The 18,605-nt window shown below is 42.4% G+C and overlaps 1 non-coding gene across 1 annotated transcript; it reads left to right on the top strand.

The window, feature by feature from the left end:
* Nucleotides 1–339: 339 nt before the first annotated feature.
* Nucleotides 340–413, top strand: TRNAT-AGU (transfer RNA threonine (anticodon AGU)). The gene has a single exon. It is a non-coding gene; the product is annotated as a tRNA-Thr (tRNA).
* Nucleotides 414–18,605: the final 18,192 nt, after the last annotated feature.

Raw genomic sequence — 18,605 nt, 5'->3', positions numbered from 1 at the left:
CGGGGCCGGGATCTCTGGCGCGGGAGGGGCTCGGCCTTGCCGGACAGCGTGGGGCTTCCCTGCACCAGTTATGGAGGGCCGGAGACCGGACCTTGCGCGAGCATCCCCTAAAGACGGGCCATCCTGGCTCCACGTCGGAGAGCAGATACCACAACACTGAGATCACCGGCCCCTCAGCTCACTGTCCGAGCTTCCGGTTTCAGAGTGCCCCTGGTCTAAGTTGCCTGTGACAGAGACCTTACACCGCGCATGCGTCACCCACCAACACAGTTTGTGCGCATGCGCGCAGCCTATCTAGGCAACAGATGGGGAACAGATTTGCAAAGCTGAAACGCGGGTGGCGCCGTGGCTTAGTTGGTTAAAGCGCCTGTCTAGTAAACAGGAGATCCTGGGTTCGAATCCCAGCGGTGCCTCAACCGAGCGTCCCGGCTCTCTTTTTGCCCAACTAACCCAATTTTGCTGCGCCTCTACCCTGTTCCTCCTCGCTTTGGGGGTATGACATGAGGCTTTGTTGCAGTTCAGTCTCTGTCGTGTCTGACCCTTTGCGACCCGGTGGGTGGCTGCACGCCAGGCTTCCCTGGACTTCATTATCTCCGGGAGTTTGCTCAAACTCAGGTCCGTGGAGTCGGTGATGCCATGCACCCTAACCCTAACGCTAACCCTCTCATCCCGTCTCCCTCTTCTACTGCCTTCAATCTTTCCTAGCATCAGGGGAAAGAGAGCTTAATAAGCCATTTTAGTCAGCCCCTGCCCGTGGCGCGGTGGGGCGCTGGCCCTGCTCGGAGTCCCTAGAGTTTCTTGAGTGGCGTGGGATCACTGACTGGGGCTTCGGTGCCGATGGGACGTTAGCTGGAGGCGGCGCAGGACTTCCATTTAGCCATGGGAACACTCTGGGGTTGGAGACCTGCACAGGTTCCGCGGCGGCTGCGTGGCGAGGCCCAGCCCTCGCGCTCCTCCATCGATTTCTCGGTGCTGGGCGCCCCTCACACAGCTCTCCCGACTTACTCCTCTCTCTCTAGCCACACAATCCGGATCATCTTTCCCCAAACTGAAAGACGGGTTCGATGAGGTCAAGGGAGGCCCAAAGTCGCCGGGGAGAAAGGAGGATTGAACCCTGCCAGAGCGACTCTCGGGGTGATGAAAGTATGAAATTTCCAGGGAGGGAGCCTCAAATGGGACTCCCTGTGCCAAGTTTAGAGCCAGCTTCTCCGAGGTGCCTTCTGTGAGGCTGAATCCTAAGGCCCGGAGCTGCACAAGTAGATGATTGTGGGTTCTGACCCCGAGCAATTGCATCGGAGTCTCTGGAGGGGTCAATGAGGCCTTGGAAAGAAAAGAACAAGTTATCCAGGAATTCTCACGTCAACCTCAACAATTTTCCTGTTACATGCTTCAGGACAGTCCCGAAGAGTCGCAGAAATCGCAGTTTATGGCATCAGCGTCTGTACGCAGATCACCTGCTCCAGAAGCTGCACCTTTCTCGCCTTCTCCCATGGTTCTGAGTTGTGTGTGTGTGTGTGTGTGTCTGTGTGTGTTTCCCTCTTTGTTGCGGGTCAGTTCTTGCCCTTTGCCGCTTGTTTGGTTTTGTTTGGTGTTGCAAAGGAAAACTTGTAGGAATACTTTGAGGCTTTGCATTTCTGATAGGAGAATCCTCCTAACCCAATTGGAGAAGAAGACTTTATTGGTTATAGGGCTTGAGTCATTTTTTTTCTGGCACGTCTTTACTGCTAGCCTGAGGTATTCGGAGTCAGTTTTGACCATTTGCCTGTTAGATAGATAAGGGGAGTCCTTGGTTGGGAGTGTGAATCTGGGTCTTAGGGAAGGTCAGATGGAGAAAAGCATCTGTGAGCCATTATCCCTTTGTGTTGGCTTACCTGGTGGCTCAGATGGTAAAGAATGTACCCCCAATGCAGGAGTCCTGGGTTTGATCCTTGGGTTGGGAAGATCCCCTGGAGAAGGGCATGGCAACCCAATCCAGTATTCTTTTTTTTTTTTACATTTTTAACTTTTTTTAAATTGAAGGATAATTGCTTTACAGAATTTTGTTGTTTTCTGTCTAACCTCAACATGAATCAGCCATAGGTATACATATATCCCCTCCCTTTTGAACCTCCCTCCCATCTCACCCCTCTAGGTTGATACAGAGCCCCTGTTTGAGTTTCCTGAGACATACAGCAAATTCCCATTGACTATCTATTTTACATATGGTAATGTAAGTTTCCATGTTACTCTCTCCATACATCTCACCCTGCCTCCCCCCTCCCCATGTCCATAAGTCTATTCTCTATGTCTGTTTCTCCATTGCTGCTCTGTAAATAAATTCTTCAGTACCATTTTTCTAGATTCCATATATATGCATTAGCATATGATATTTATCTTTCTCTTTTTGACTTACTTCATTCTGTATAATAGGCTCTAGGTTCATCCACCTCATTAGAACTGACTCAAATGCATTCCTTTTTATGCCTGAGTAAAGAAAGGCAATGCCAAAGAATGCTCAAACTACCACACAATTGCACTCATCTCACACACTAGTAAAGTAATGCTCAAAATTCTCCAAGCCAGGCTTCAGCAATACGTGAACTGTGAACTTCCAGATGTTCAAGCTGATTTTAGAAAAGGCAGAGGAACCAGAGATCAAATTGCCAACATCCTCTGGATCATCAAAAAAGCAAGAGAGTTCCAGAAAAACATCTATTTCTGCTTTATTGACTATGCCACAGCCTTTGACTGTGTGGATCACAAGAAACTGTGGAAAATTCTGAAAGAGATGGGAATACCAGACCACCTGACCTGCCTCTTGAGAAGCCTGTATGCAGGGTCAGAAAGCAACAGTTAGAACTGGACATGGAACAACAGACTGGTTCCAAATAGGAAAAGGAATACGTCAAGGCTGTATATTGTTACCCTGCTTATTTAACTTATATGCAGAGTACATCATGAGAAACGCTAGGCTGGAAGAAGCACAGCTGGAATCAAGATTGCTGGGAGAAATATCAATAACCTCAGATATGCAGATGACACCACTCTTATGGCAGAAAGTGAAGAGGAACTAAAAAGCCTCTTGATGAAAGTCAAAGAGAAGAGTGAAAAAGTTGGCTTAAAGCTCAACATTCAGAAAACTAAGATCATGGCATCTGGTCCCATCACTTCATGGGAAATAGATGGGGAAACAGTGGAAACAGTGTCAGACTTTATTTTTCTGGGCTCCAAAATCACTGCAGATGGTGATTGCAGCCATGAAACTAAAAGACATTTACTCCTTGGAAGGAAAGTTATGACCAACCTAGATAGCATATTCAAAAGCAGAGATATTACTTTGCCAACAAAGGTTCCTCTAGTCAAGGCTGTGGTTTTTCCAGTGGTCATGTATGGATGTGAGAGTTGGACTGTGAAGAAAGCTGAGCACCAAAGAATTGATGCTTTTGAACTGTGTTGTTGGAGAAGGCTCTTGAGCGTCCCTTGGACTGCAAGGAGATCCAACCAGTCCATTCTGAAGGAGATCAGCCCTGGGATTTCTTTGGAAGGAATGATGCTAAAACTGAAACTCCAGTACTTTGGCCACCTCCTGCGAAGAGTTGACTCATTGGAAAAGACTCTGATGCTGGGAGGGATTGGGGGCAAGAGGAGAAGGGGACGACAGAGGATGAGATGGCTGGATGGCATCACCGACTCGATGGACATGAGTTTGAGTGAGCTCTGGGAGTTGGTGATGGACAGGGAGGCCTGTCATGCTGCAACTCATGGGGTTGCAAAGAGTCAGACACAACTGAGCGACTGAACTGAACTGAACTGAACTGAATATTCCATTGTGTATACTTACCACAACTTCTTCATCCATTCATCTGTTGATGGATATCTAGGTTGCTTCCATGTTGTAGCTATTGTAAATAGTGCTGCAGTGAACAATGGGATACATGTGTCTTTTTCAGTTTTGGTTTCCTCAGGGTATATGCCTAGGAGTGGGATTGCTGGGTCATATGGTGGTTTAATTCCTAGTTTTTTAAGGAATCTCCATACTGTCTTACATAGTGGCTGTATCAATTACATTCCCACCTACAGTGCAAGAGTGTTTCCTTTTCTCCACACCCTCTCCAGCATTTATTTTTGATGATGGCCATTCTGACTGGTGTGAGGTGATACCTCATTGTAGTTTTTACTTGCATTTCTCTAATAATGAGTGATGTTGAGCATTTTTTCATGTGCTTGTCAGCCATCTGTATATCTTCTTTGGTGAAATGTCTATTTAAGTCTTTTTCCTTCTTTTTTGATTCAGTACCATTTTTTTCCTACTTTTTGTTTGTTTTTCTGGTATTGAGTTATATGAGCTGCTTGTATATTTTGGAAAGTAATCCTTTGTCAGTTGTTTCATTTGCTATTATTTTCTCCCATTCTGAGGGTTGTCTTTTTACCTGGCTTATAGTTTCCTTTGCTGTGCAAAAGCTTTTAAGTTTAATCAGGTCCCACTTGTTTACTTTTGTTTGTATTTCTATTACTCTAGGAGGTGGGTCATAGAGGATCGTGCTTTGATTTATGTCATCGGAGTGTTCTGCCTATGTTTTCCTGTAAGAGTTTTATAGTTTCTGGTCTTACATTTATGACTTTAATCCATTTTGAGTATATTTTTGCCTATGGTGTAAGGAAGTGTTCTAATTTAATTCTTTTACATGTAGCAGTCCAGTTTTTTCCAGCACCATTTATTGAAGAGGCTGTCTTTGCCCCATTGAATATTCTTGCCTCCTTTGTCACAAATAAGGTACCGTAAGTGCATGGGTTTATTTCTGGGCTTTCTATCTTGTTCCATCGGTCTATATTTGTTTTTGTGCCAATACCCACTCCAGTATTCTTGACTGGAGAATTCCATGGATGGAGGAGCCTGGCGGGCTACACAGCCCATGGGGTCACAAAGAGTCAGACACGCCTGAGTGACTAAGCACACACAGCCTTGCCTGCAGCAGGTAACTTTGAAGACATCCTCACTCCTGGACAGTGAGCAAAGCCAGAAAAGAGATTTAAGCCCAGGGTTGAGCCCAACCCTCCTTCTTTTCTTTTAAAAATGTTGTGCTATTTCTGCATGGGGCCTTTCTACTTGCTGTGCCCTGCACTTGGAATGCTATTTCCTGGGCCTTTTGCAGAAATGGCTCTTTCTCCTCTCTTGGCAGTCAATAAGTGTATCACCTCTTTGGAAGGCCTCCTCTCACCATGCTCTGTACAGGTTCCTCTGGGTCAGCATCCCATACCTCATCTTGCCTGTTTCCTTATAGCCTTTTCACAGTCTGAAATCATTTTGTCTCTTGTCCACCTTCTCAAAGAGCATTAGGCCCGGGCAGGTGGGCAGCCTTATATGTCTGTCTACCTAATGGTGCTTGGACTGTAATAGGCATTTGTGGACACGTGACTTTTTTTTTAAATATATGTATTTGGCTGTGCCAGGTGTTAGTTTCAGCATGCTGGATCTTTGATCTTCATTGTGGCAGATCAGATCAGATCAGATCAGTTCAGTCACTCAGTCGTGTCCGACTCTTTGCGACCCCATGAATTGCAGCATGCCAGGCCTCCCTGTCCATCACCAACTCCCAGAGTTCACTCAGACTCACATCCATCGAGTCAGTGATGCCATCCAGCCATCTCATTCTCTGTCATCCCCTTCTGCTCTTGCCCCTAATCCCTCCCAGCATCAGAGTCTTTTCCAATAAGTCAACTCTTCACATGAGGAGGCCATAGTACTGGAGTTTCAGTTTTAGCATCATTCCTTCCAAAGAAATCCCAGGGCTGATCTCCTTCAGAATGGACTGGTTGGATCTCCTTGCAGTCCAAGGGACTCTCAAGAGTCTTCTCCAACACCACAGTTCAAAAGCATCAATTCTTTGGCGCTCAGCCTTCTTCACAGTCCAACTCTCACATCCATACATGACCACAGGAAAAACCATAGCCTTGACTAGACGAACCTCTGTTGGCAAAGTAATGTCTCTGCTTTTGAATATGCTATCTAGGTTGGTCATAACTTTCCTTCCAAGGAGTAAGCGTCTTTTAATTTCATGGCTGCAGTCACCATCTGCAGTGATTTTGGAGCCCAGAAAAATAAAGTCTGACACTGTTTCCACTGTTTCCCCATCTATTTCCCATGAAGTGATGGGACCAGATGCCATGATCTTAGTTTTCTGAATGTTGAGCTTTAAGCCAACTTTTTCCCTCTCCTCTTTCACTTTCATCAAGAGGCTTTTTAGTTCCTCTTCACTTTCTGCCATAAGGGTGGTGTCATCTGCACATCTGAGGTTATTGATATTTCTCTTGGCATCTTGATTCCAGCTTGTGCTTCTTCCAGCCTAGCGTTTCTCATGATGTACTCTGCATATAAGTTAAATAAACAGGGTGACAATATACAGCCTTGACGTACTCCTTTTCCTATTTGGAACCAGTCTGTTGTTCTATGTCATCATGGCAAGGGACATCTTTACTAGCAGCATGCAAACTCTTAGTTGTCACATGTGGGATCTGTTTCCCTGACCAGGGATTGAACCTAGGTCTTCTGCATTGGGAGCATGGACTCTTAGCCAGTGGACTTCCAAGGAAGCCCCTGGACACATGACTTTTTAAAAACTCAACATATTATATTGTTTGGATTATGCATTTTTTGGACAGTTAGTTCGGCCTTTTCAAATACCGTAAGGCACCAGTTCTCAAAATATGGTTCCTGGAACCCTAGGGGTCCCTAAGACTCTCTAGGTGGTCAACTCTACTTTCATGATTTTACTGTATGTCACTTTTTCACTGTGCTCACATTGTCATCGATGGGCTACAACACATCAGCATAGATGTGGGTAAATTCAAGGCAGTGGGGCCACAGGGCCGTAGTTATCATTATATTTATTCTTCACTACTACACTTTCAGAATTCCCTGGTGGCTCAGATAGTAAAGATGTTTGTTTGTTTTACTTACTCAGTCATGTCTGACTCTTTGTTACCCCATGGACTATAGCAAAGGCTCCTCTGTATGTGGAATTCTCCAGGCAAGAATACTGGAATGGGTTGCCATTTCCTTCTCCAGATGGTAAAGGATCTGCCTGCAATACAGGAGACCTGAGTTTGATCCCTGGGTCCAGAAGTTTCCTTGGAGAAGGAAATGGTGACCCACTCCAGTATTCTTGCCTGGAAAATCCCATGGACAGAGGAGCCTAGTGGGCTACAGTCCATGAGGTCGCAGAGAGTCGGACACAACTGGGCAACTTCACTTTCTACTCTTTCACAGAGAAAAAGCCAGTTTCCCTTAAGAATTTGCTTATGGAGCAGTAAGCATTATTAATTTTATTAAATCTTAACACAAGTACTTTAATATTTTGTGTGAGGAAATGGGAAGTAGGCAAAGAGCCCTTCTGCCAAGTATCAAGGTTCAGTGGTTGTTTTAAGAAAAAGTACTTGTGTGATTGTTTATCGGGTGACAAGGCAACGGTTTTCACAGAACACCATTTCCACTTGAAAAGATAACCGACAGGCAAACATGCTTATTCACATTTAATAGACATCTTCTTAAAAATGAATAAAGTGAACCTATCACTTCAAGGAAACCAACTGACAGTATTTGTTGCCAATGATAAAATGTGGATTTCCAAACCAAAACACAAGTTTTAGAAAAGTTGTATCCACCACCATGAGCTCGACAGTTTTCCAGTATTTAAAAACTTTGTGGGACTTCCCTGGTGGTCCAGTGGTTAAGAATCTGCCTTAGAACCTTGGTGGGGGTTCTAGGTATAGGATAAAAGAAGAATATCCACAATTTTCTGGAAAAGGCTATTAAAATACTCCTCTGTTTTCCATCTACATATCGCTCTGAGGACATATTGTCTTCTATTTCAACCAAGATAACATATCACAGCAGACTGAATGCAGGAGTAGATATGACAATTCAGCTGCCTTCTGTTAAACCCAACATAAAAAAGATTTGCAAACTGTAAGACAATGCCACCTTCTCACTCAGTTTTGTTTTATTTTGTAAATAGTTTCATGCAAAATGTTATTGTAATTATTACTTTAAAACATTGTTTTAAAGTTATTGTTAAAACTTATTGTTACTTTAAAACATTAATACATATTTATAAATTTGTCTCAATTTTAATTTCTAATATCTCAAATTATTGATAGATATATTCCAAATAAAAACTTCTTTGGGATGCTCAGTAATTTTTAAGAGTACAAAGAGATCTCAAGGTAAAAAGAATTGAGAACCACTGTTTTAGTGAAAAAGCTTTTGGAGCCTTGAAGGATTTTAAGAGAGGCGGGATAAGAGAGAGTGTTGGGAAATGTGTGAGGGGTTGCATGTGTTCCCCTCAATGAAACAACTCTGAATTATGGTAACTGAGGATTGGAATGTGGTGACATCGTTTTTATTGACCAGTGACTCCTCCATTCATTTCAGTGACTCCTTTGATAGTGTTGAATGAATTATCTTGATGACAAAATTATGATTTAAGTAAAGTTTTGAAATCATACCAATACAGCCTCCTGATGAAAGTTCAAAAAAGAAATGTATAGACTGGAACTTCCCCACTCGTTCAGTGGCTAAGACTACACATTCCAAATGCAGGGGCCCTGGGTTTGATCTCTGGTCAGGGAACTAGATCCCACATGCCACAGCTAAAGATTTAGCACAGTCAAATAAAGGAATAATAAATAAATATTTAAAAAGAAATGTATAGACCAAGATACATGCGAAGCAGTATTGTCTGTATTGAGGAGGGCATGGCAACCCACTCCAGTATTCTTGCCTGGAGAATTCCCGTGGACAGAAGAGATTGGCAGACTACAGTCCATGAGGTCACAAAGAGTCAGACACAACTAAGCCACTAAGCACAGCACATCATCTGTGTTAATGGGTAAGAACACTGACTGTGGAATCAGACTGCTTTGCCAGGTGTGTTTCGGAGAAGGCAGTGGCAACCCACGCCAGTACTCTTGCCTGGAAAATCCCATGGACGGAGGAGCCCAGTAGGTTGCAGTCCATGGGGTCACTAAGAGTTGGACAAGACTGAGTGACTTCATTTTCACTTTTCACTTTCATGCATTGGAGAAGGAAATGGCAACCCACTCCAGTGTTCTTGGCTTGAGAATCCCAGGGACGGGGGAGCCTGGTGGGCTGCCGTCTATGGGGTCGCACAGAGTCGGACACGACTGCAGCGACTTAGCAGCAGCAGCAGCAGCAGCAGCAGCTGTGTGTTTGTTGCCGGCGATAAATGTTCAGCACATTTCTTATCCTCTCTGAGGCTCAGTTTCTGCACGTGTAAAATGAGAATAATAATAATTACCTCATTTGCTTGTCCTAAAGACTAAATGAGTTATTTTCACCCTTAGATCACACAGAGAAAGTACTTCATAAGGGTTTACTGTTAGGTTTTCAATTGATTGGATAAGGCCCACCCAGGTTAGGGAGTAATATGCTTTACTGAGTTCACAGGCTTCACTCAGTAATTACTCGGTAATTACCCAGTAATTAACTTAGGAATCAATTTACTCAGTAATTACTCCATAATATGCTTTACTCAATCTACCAATTCAAATATGTAATTTCATCCAGAAACACCCTTATAGACACACCCAGAATAATGTTTGATCAAATGTCTGGGCACCCTGGTGACCCAGTCAAGTTGACACATAAAATTGCCCTTCCCCACAAAAAAAAAAAAAAAAAAACCCACAAAAAACATATCCTTTAATTATGAGGGTTCTAATTTCTCCACAACCTTGACAACACTTGTTATTATCTTTTTATAGCCATCCTAGTAAGTTTGATGTGATATCTCACTGTGGTTTCAATTTGCATTCTTTTAATGACTTATGGTGGTGAGCATCTTTTCATGCACTTGTTGACCATTTGTATATCTTTGGAGAAATGTCTATTCAGATCATTTGCCCATTAAAGTATTAATGGGTTGTCTTTTTTATTGCATTTAATTATTCTTCATACACGTTCCTTATCAGATACATAATTTACAAATATTTCATGCCATTCTGTGAGTTTTCACTTTCTTCATGCGTGTGTGCATCCATGCTAAGTTGCTTCAGTTGTGTCTGACTATTTGAAACCTTATGGACTGAAGCCTGCCAGGCTTCTCTGTCCATGGAATTTTTCAGGCAAGAATAATGGAGTGGGTTGCCATTTCCTTCAGGGGATCTTCTGCACCCAGTGATTGAACATGCATCTCTTATGTCTCCTGCATTGCCACTAGCACCACCTTAGAGAAGGCAACGGCACCCCACTCCAGTACTCTTGCCTGGAAAATCCATGGACGGAGGAGCCTGGTAGGCTGCAGTCCATAGGGTCGCTAAGAGTCAGACATGACTGAGCGACATCACTTTCACTTTTCACTTCCATGCATTGGAGAAGGAAATGGCAACCTACTCCAGTGTTCTTGCCTTGAGAATCCCAGGGACGGGGAAGCCTGGTAGCCTGCCGTCTATGGGGTCGCAGAGAGTTGGACATGACTGAAGTGACTTAGCACCACCTTGGAAGCCCCCACTTTCTTTATACTGTCATTAAAACAAATTATTCTGTATTTACTGGCTACACTGGGTCTTCATTGCTGTGCATGGGCTTTCTTTAGTTGCAGGGTGCGGGCTTCTCATAGTGGTGGCTTCTCTTGTTGAAGAACCCAGGTTCTAGGGCATGTGGGCTTCAGTAGTTGTATCGCTCAGGCTTAGTTGCTCTGAGGCATGTGGAATCTTTCTGACCATCATTTGAAGTTCAAAAACTTGTAATTTTGATTGAGTCTAATTTATCTATTCTTTTTTCTTTTTTTTTTGTTTATGCTTTTTTGTGTCTAAGATTCCATTGCTAAATCCAAGGTCACAAAGTTTTACAATTACATTTTTTTAAGGGTTTAAAATTTTTTCTTTTACTTTGGTTTCTGATTCATTTCGAGTTAATTTTGTATATCATGTGAAGTAAGGGTCTAACTTCATTATTTTGCATGTGGATATCCTGGTATCTCAGCATCATTTATTGAAAATCAATTGATCATAAACATGAGTGTTTTTCTTCTGAATTCTCAGTCTTATTCCATTAATCTCTCAGTTCATTTCAGCTCAGTTGCTCAGTTGTGTCCGACTCCTGGCGACCCCATGGACTGCAGCATGCCAGGCTTCCCTGTCCATCACTATCTCCTGGAGTTTACTCAAACTCATGTCCATTGAGTTGGCGATGCCATCCAACCATCTCATCCTCTGTCGTCACATCTTTCCTGCCTTCAATCTTTCCCAGCATCAGGTTCTTTTCAAATGAGTCAGTTCTTTGCATCAGGTGGCCAAAGCATTGGAATTTCAGCTTCAGCAGCAATCCTTCCAATGAATATTCAGGACCAATTTCCTTTTGGATGGACTGGTTGGATCTCCTTGCAGCCCAAGGGACTCTCAAGAGTCTTCTCCAACACCACAGTTCAAAAGCAAAAACAAGACCAGGAGCTGACTCTGGCTCAGATCATGAACTCCTCATTGCAAAATTCAGACTTAAATTGGAGAAAGTAAAGAAAAAACTACTAGACCATTCAGGTAAGAGCTAAATCAAATCCATTGATCTATATGTCTATCCTTATTTAAGTATTGAATTGTTTTGATAACTGCAGTTTTGCAATAAGTTTGGAAATTGGGCATTGTGAATCCAGCTTAATTCTTCTCCAAGATTGTTTTGGCTACTCTGGGTCCCTTGAGTTTCCATATGTATTTTAGCATGTTTTTCAGTTTCTGCAAGTAAGCCAGCTGGGATTTTGTTAAGGATTACCTTGAATTTGTAGATAATTTTGGGGAGAGAATTGCTGCCTTAGCAATATTAACTCTTCCAATCCATGAACATATCATTCGTTTTCCTTTATTCAGGCCTTTAATTTCTTTCAACATTTTTTTTTTCTCTTTGGAGTACACATTTTGGACTTTTGTTAAATTTATTCTTCTTTTTGATGTTATTATAAATGGAATTATTTTCTTAATTGTATTTTTATATTGTTCATTGCAAATATATAGAAATACAATCGGTTTTTTTTTAATCGTAATCTTATATCCTGAAGCCTTGCTGGACTCTTTTATTAGCTCTAATACTTTTTTAGTGAGTTCTTTAGAGCTTTACTATACAAATCATATATTCTGTGAATAGAAAAAATTGCTGTTTTTTCCATTCTGGATATCATTTATTTCATTTTTGTGCCTAGTTGCTTTGGCTAGATCTCTAGTTCAGTACTGAATAGAAGTGGTGAGACCACACATCCTTGTTTTTTCCCTGATCTTAGGGGCAAAGCATCCAGTCTTTCACTATTAAGCATGATGTTAGCTACAGATTCTTCACAGATGTCTGTTATGAGGTTGAGGAAGTTCTCTATTCCTAGTTTGTTGAGTGTATTTCTCCATGAAAAGATTTTGTCAGATGCTTTGTCTGTATCCATTGAGATATTTATGTGTTTTTTGTGTTTTTTTTTAAATTTTATTGTTATATTACATTAATTCATTTTCAGATGTTAAACCAACTTTGCATTCCTCTGATAAATCTCACCTAGATGTGTTTTTAACATATGTAATCATCAAATTTATCTTGGAAGTCTTTCAAGGTGCATGCCCCTAAATTCCTTATATTCTCATTTATCACTCTCTTGTGTTTCTGGCTTGGCTGTGGCTGGTTTTAAATTTTATTTATTTATTTACTTAATTGGTGTAAAATTGTTTTACAAGGTTGTGGTACTTTCTGCTGTATAACAGCATGAATCACTATATGTATCCCTATACTCCCGCTCTCTTGAGCCTCCCTCCCACTCCCCAACCCCAACCATGACTATTGTATGAATTATATTGCATATAATTCATGAATTGCATGAATTGTTGGTCCTATTGCACCCACAAGGACCCCTCCCTTGTTGGTGGACATCATGGTGGTGTGAGGTTTTCTCTGAATCTCACCACCAAGGACAAATCTGGGATATCACTCCCCTCACACACAGGTTTCTTATTGCACATGAGTCTTTCTAAGACAAAGTTGAGAAGGGATTGCTGATTGTAGTGTGGACAGGTCACACTTTCCCCTCCTCCTCCAGCTGTTCTGGAAAACGCACTCCTCCACATCTGGCAGCACTGGAGACTGCCAATATCAGGGTAGCCTTGTAAAATGAGCTCTCATTGTTTTAACCCGCATTTCCTTTGCTTACAAGTGGAGTTGGGTATCCTTCTATATGTTTGCTGGGCATGGCATTTGTTCTGTGAATTGCCTGTTCATATCCTTTGCTCAGTATTACAGCTGTGTTGTTTGTTTTTCTTATTGATTTGCAGGTGGAATTTATATTAGATAAGAACCCCTTGCCTTTCATAGGTGTAATCAATATTTTTTTCTCAGTATGGCATTTGCCTTTGGACTGTTACAGTTTTATCTTTTTGGTTATTTGGACTTGGTCTTCTTTCAAGTCCTTTGGTCAGTTTACAGTGTTCTTAATCTAGGTCTTATATTGTTTCTTGCTGGGTTTATTTCTAGTTGGACATGAATTTGGGTAAACTCTGGGAGTTGGTGATGGACAGGGAGGCCTGGTGTGCTGCAGTCCATGGGGTTGCAAAGAGTCGGATACGACTGAGCAACTGAACTGAACTGAACTGATGGTGAATGGGATAATATTCCTATTATATTAAAATTTCTATACTCCTGCTATGTAGGACCTCCCTTTATGTTTGGATATGGCTTTTTAAAGAAGCCCTCTTGCCTGAGTCTCTTACAGTTTGATAATAGTCTCTTCAATAGTTTGTAAGATTTGGGGGAGGGAGCAAATCCTGGGTTCTGAAAATTGGGATATTGAAGGATAAATTTAATCTTAAGGGGAAAAAAGATCACAACAAACTAGAAAAAGACATCTGCAATACATATAAGTAACAAAATAATTTTTGGCAGAGGAAGGACCCAGCGAGGTTAGCAGAGTCATAGAAATTACCTCATCTTATCAGAATTTCAAGAGACTTCCAGAAAAACATCTACTTCTGCTTTATTGACTATGCCACAGCCTTTGACTACGTGAATCACAACAAACCGTGGAAAATTCTTAGAGATGGGAATACCAGACCACCTGACCTGCCTCCTGAGAAATCTGTATGCAAGCCAAGAAGCAACAGTTAGAACTGGACATGGAACAACAGACTGGTTCCAATCCAGAAAGGAGTACATCAAGGCTGTATATTGTCACCACGCTTATTTAACTTATATGCAGAGCACATCATGAGAAATTCTGGACAGGATGAAGCACAAACTGGAATCAGTATTGCTGGGGGAAATATCAATAACCTCAGATATGCAGATGACACCACCCTTATGGCAGAAAGCAAAGAGGAACTAAAGAACCTCTTGATGAAAGTGAAAGAGGAGAGTGAAAAAGTTGGCTTCAAGCTCAACATTCAGAAAACTAAGATCATGGCATCTGGTCCCATCACTTCATGGCAAATAGATAGGAAACAATGGAAACAGTAACAGACCTTATCCTTTTGGGTTCCAGAATCACTGCAGATGGTGACTGCAGCCATGAAATTAAAAGATGCTTACTCCTTGGAAGGAAAGTTATGGCCAACCTAGACAACATATTAAAAAGCAGAGACATTACTTTGCCAACAAAGGTCCTAGTCAAAGCTGGACTTTGACTACTGGTTTTTCCAGTAGTCATGTATGGATGTGAGAGTTGGACCATAAAGAAAGCTGACTGCCGAAGAATTGATGCTTTTGAACTGTGGTGTTGGAAAAGACTCTTGAGAGTCCCTTGGACAGCAAGGAGATCCAACCAGTCCATCCTAAAGGAAATCAGTCCTGAATATTCATTGGAAGGACTGATGCTAAAGCTGAAACTCCAATATTTTGACCACCTGATGCGAAGAGCTGACTCTTTTGAAAAGACCCTCATGCTGGGAAAGACTGAAGGCAGGAGGAGAAGGGGACGACAGAGGATGAGATGGTTGGATGGCATCACCGACTCAATGGACATGAGTTTGAGTAAACTCTGGGAGCTGGTGATGTACAGGGAGGTCTGGTGTGCTGCAGTCCATGGGGTTGCAAAGAGTTGGATACGACTGAGAGACTGAACTGAACTGAAATGAATCAGAATTTGAAAAGATAGGTTATCAACAATCTGAGTGTTTATCAAAGAAAAATTAGCATTTGTACATGAGAAATTAAAACAAAGACCTGTACACAAATGTTCACAGATGCTCTAAGTACAATGGCAAAAACTGAGACTAGCCCAGGTGTCTGTCACAGGACACAGATAAACCGTGGCATATCCAGGCAGAGAATTTCTATGCAGTCACAAAAAGGTATGGATTTCCAATATACTCACGTGAACAAAATCTCACATTGGAGATAGTAAAACAGCACAGGGTTCATGAGTTCATTTATGTAAAACTTGAGAAAATGCAAATTTATCACAGTGATAGTAGATCAATTGTTGCCTATATGGTGGAGGGATTGACTAAGAAGGGGCACAAAAAATAAACCTTTCTGGGATGATGGAAATGCTCTTCATCTTGGTAGGGATATGTTTATCAAAACTCATCTAATGTTTACTTAATATGTATGCATTTTATTGCTTGAAAGTTAATCTCAATTAAAATATTAAAATAATCAAAATCGTGTTACCACAATTTTGTTAAAAATCTGGAACTTTACCCCAGTCTGACCCACCAGTTTTTCTTGCCTATGTCCTGTGTCCTCATGGCAGGGCCAGGCCTTCATTTAGGGGTTGTCTCATCACCCCCTATTTCTACCTTCTGTGTAATTACAGCTTAAAAGGGGCTCCAGATAGGGGTTCATCTGGGCCAGGAGGACAGGGATTTATACACCCCATTAGCTGCTTCCTGAGAAGGGTTTCACATTTAGTTATCATTTGGAGGGCAGGCTCAGCCTTGGGGATGAACCTTCTGACATCCTCCTGGGGAAGAAGCCTGGCTATCAGGGAAGAGTCTGGAGTGTGTGGGGTCTCCGCTGTGCTGGGTTCTTAGGGAGACAAAATCAATCATGGAGTTCCCTCCCTACCAGCTCTGTTCAATCATGCAGTTATTTTTATAAATCAAACTGTAATGTTGAATGTATTTGTACAAATGATATTTACAAGATTTTATTATTTAAGCTAATAGGTAACTAACAGAGAAACAGAAAACATTTCACACTACATTATACTTCTTATAATCAGATTATACTTTAATACAAAAACTCATCTAAATTTAACTGAAACTCAGCAAGCATGGAGTGTCTATTAGGCGTGAAACGATTTACTCTGTGCTCTGGGAGCTGTAACATGAGCTTAGAAGATCTGTGGGGGGAGTGCCCTAATTCAAGCTGGAGGAGCATTAAAATGGAGAGTGAAGGGCAGGTGTAGGATTTAGTGTGGACTGGTTTCCGGCCTTCATGTTTTGATTCCTCACTGGTCTGCATCCCTGAGATATTCTATCACTTACTTCTGAACAGAGTGGCTTCTTAGAAGTCTGTTGCAATCAGTTATTTTATTTTAAATTGAAGTAAACCTGATTTACACTGTTGTGTTAACTTCTGCCGTACAGCAAAGTGATTGTTATACTTACACGTACATTATTTTTTGGTATTCTTTCCCATAATAACTTATTTGAAAATAGTTCCCTGTGCTATTAATATATAGTAGGACCTTGTTGTTGGTATTTTACTTTTTATTTTAAAACTTATTTATTTACTTATGTTGGTTGTGTTAGGTCTTCATTGCAGCACACAGGCTCTCTCTAGTTTCAGCGAGCAGGGGCTGGCTACTCTTGAGTTGCAAGTTGCGTCGTGAGGGCTTCTCAGAGTGGTGGCTTCTCTTTGCTGCAGGGCACAGGCTCTAGGGCTCTCGGTCTTCAGTGGTTGTGGCGACTGGGCCCTAGAGCGCTTCGGCTTCAGTAGGTGTGGCACACCGGCCCAGTTGCTCCTCAGCCTGTGGGATCTTCCTGGACCAGGAATCGAACCCATGTCCTCCTGCATTGGCAGGCAGATTCTCAGCCACTGGACCACCAGGGAAGTCCCATTGTTGGTATGTTAAACAATAATGTGGTACCAAGTCAGCCACTAGCTGTGCTTACTCTGCTCTATGCAGTGTCTGGTATACCTGTGTGTACCTGGGTCTGAAGTGCATAGAGGAACTTGGGAACTTTGCTTTAAAGAGAGTTCAGGAGGCCAGCTGATGATCCAGGGAGCAAGTCTTCTGATGAATGCCTCAGTGGAGCTTCTGCAGGTCAGCCCCAAGGGCATACAGCTAAAGGTGACCTGGGGGTGGGGCGGATTCCTGGGATGGCTGTCAAGCCAGTGACTTTCAGTAAGTCCACACCTATGAGAGTCAAGCCCTGGAGAAAGCCAGACTGATCAGTTTCCTGGTGGAATGGGCACCCCTGATTTCCCTCTTTCAGTGACTCCCAAAGCTCTTTTTAATGCATGAGAGTAAAAGAATTTTGCTTGAATCACCATAACTTAGAGTACAGAATATAATTATATAAATACATTTCATCAAACAAGTATTTCTAGACCATGTTTTCCAAATTTGTAAAATATCATGAAAGTGTAGTTGCTCAGTCGTGTCTGACTCTTTGCTACCCTATGGACTGTAGCCCGCCAGGCTCCTCTGTCCACGGGATTTTCCAGGCAAGAATACTGGAGTGGGTTGCCATTTCCTTCTCCAGGGGATCTTTCAGACTCAGGGATCCAACTCAGGTCTCCCGAATTGCAGGCAGATTCTTTACCGTCTGAGCCACCAGGGAATCCCTGGTGGTAAAATATCACAGAGATAAGAACTTATTCTAGATCATAGCACTTCAAAATGAGATTGGAGGTAAACAAATGAAGATACTTGCAATTATGATACCTGTGTTATTCTTTACATTCTAAAATGAACAAATTTGGGACTTCCCAGGCAGTCCAGTGGTTAAGACTCCATGCTGTCAATACAGAGGGGCATGGGTTGGATTCCTCGTCAGGGAAAAAGGATCACACATGCTGTGGGGCAAGGCCAAAAAAAATTGAGCAAATTTGTAATTAGCACGTGGTGATCTATTAACTACATTTGTTGTTGTTCAGTCACTGTGCCGTGTTCGATTCTTTTTGACCCTGTGGACTGCAGCCTTCCAGGCTCCTCTCTCCATGAGATTTGCCAGGCAAGAACACTGGAGTGAGCTGCCATTTCCTCTCCAGGGGATCTTCCCAACCCAGGGATTGAACCTGGGTCTCCTGCATTGGCAGGTGGATTCTTTACCACTGAGCCACCAGGGAAGCATTAGCTACATAAATACATCAATGTCTCCCAATAACTTTGAGAGGATGCTGGATTTTATATTCACAACCAGCCACATTTATCATTGCATCTTATAGTCTATGATTTTGTTAAAAATAGTAAATTCTTTCAAACTCCATCCACCATCGAAAAATGAAACAAACGACCTGATGAAACAGAAGATGCAAATGTGGGGAGCAGTCTTTGACAAAGGGGCCAGTGGGTTCCGACAGATGAAGTGGGTGTAGACCAAGGACGTGTTGCTGCTGGCAGGATTTTGCTTCCTGGTATTGTCATCAGTGTCTTTGGAGGCAGGGCCAAACGAAGGAGAGGGTGTCAAGGCACACAAGA

The sequence above is a fragment of the Bos mutus genome, chromosome 18, assembly GCF_027580195.1.
Source record: "Bos mutus isolate GX-2022 chromosome 18, NWIPB_WYAK_1.1, whole genome shotgun sequence".
Taxonomy (NCBI): Eukaryota; Metazoa; Chordata; class Mammalia; order Artiodactyla; family Bovidae; genus Bos; species Bos mutus.
The sequence above is the reverse complement of the archived record's forward strand: the minus strand, read 5'-3'. Positions and strand labels throughout refer to the sequence as shown.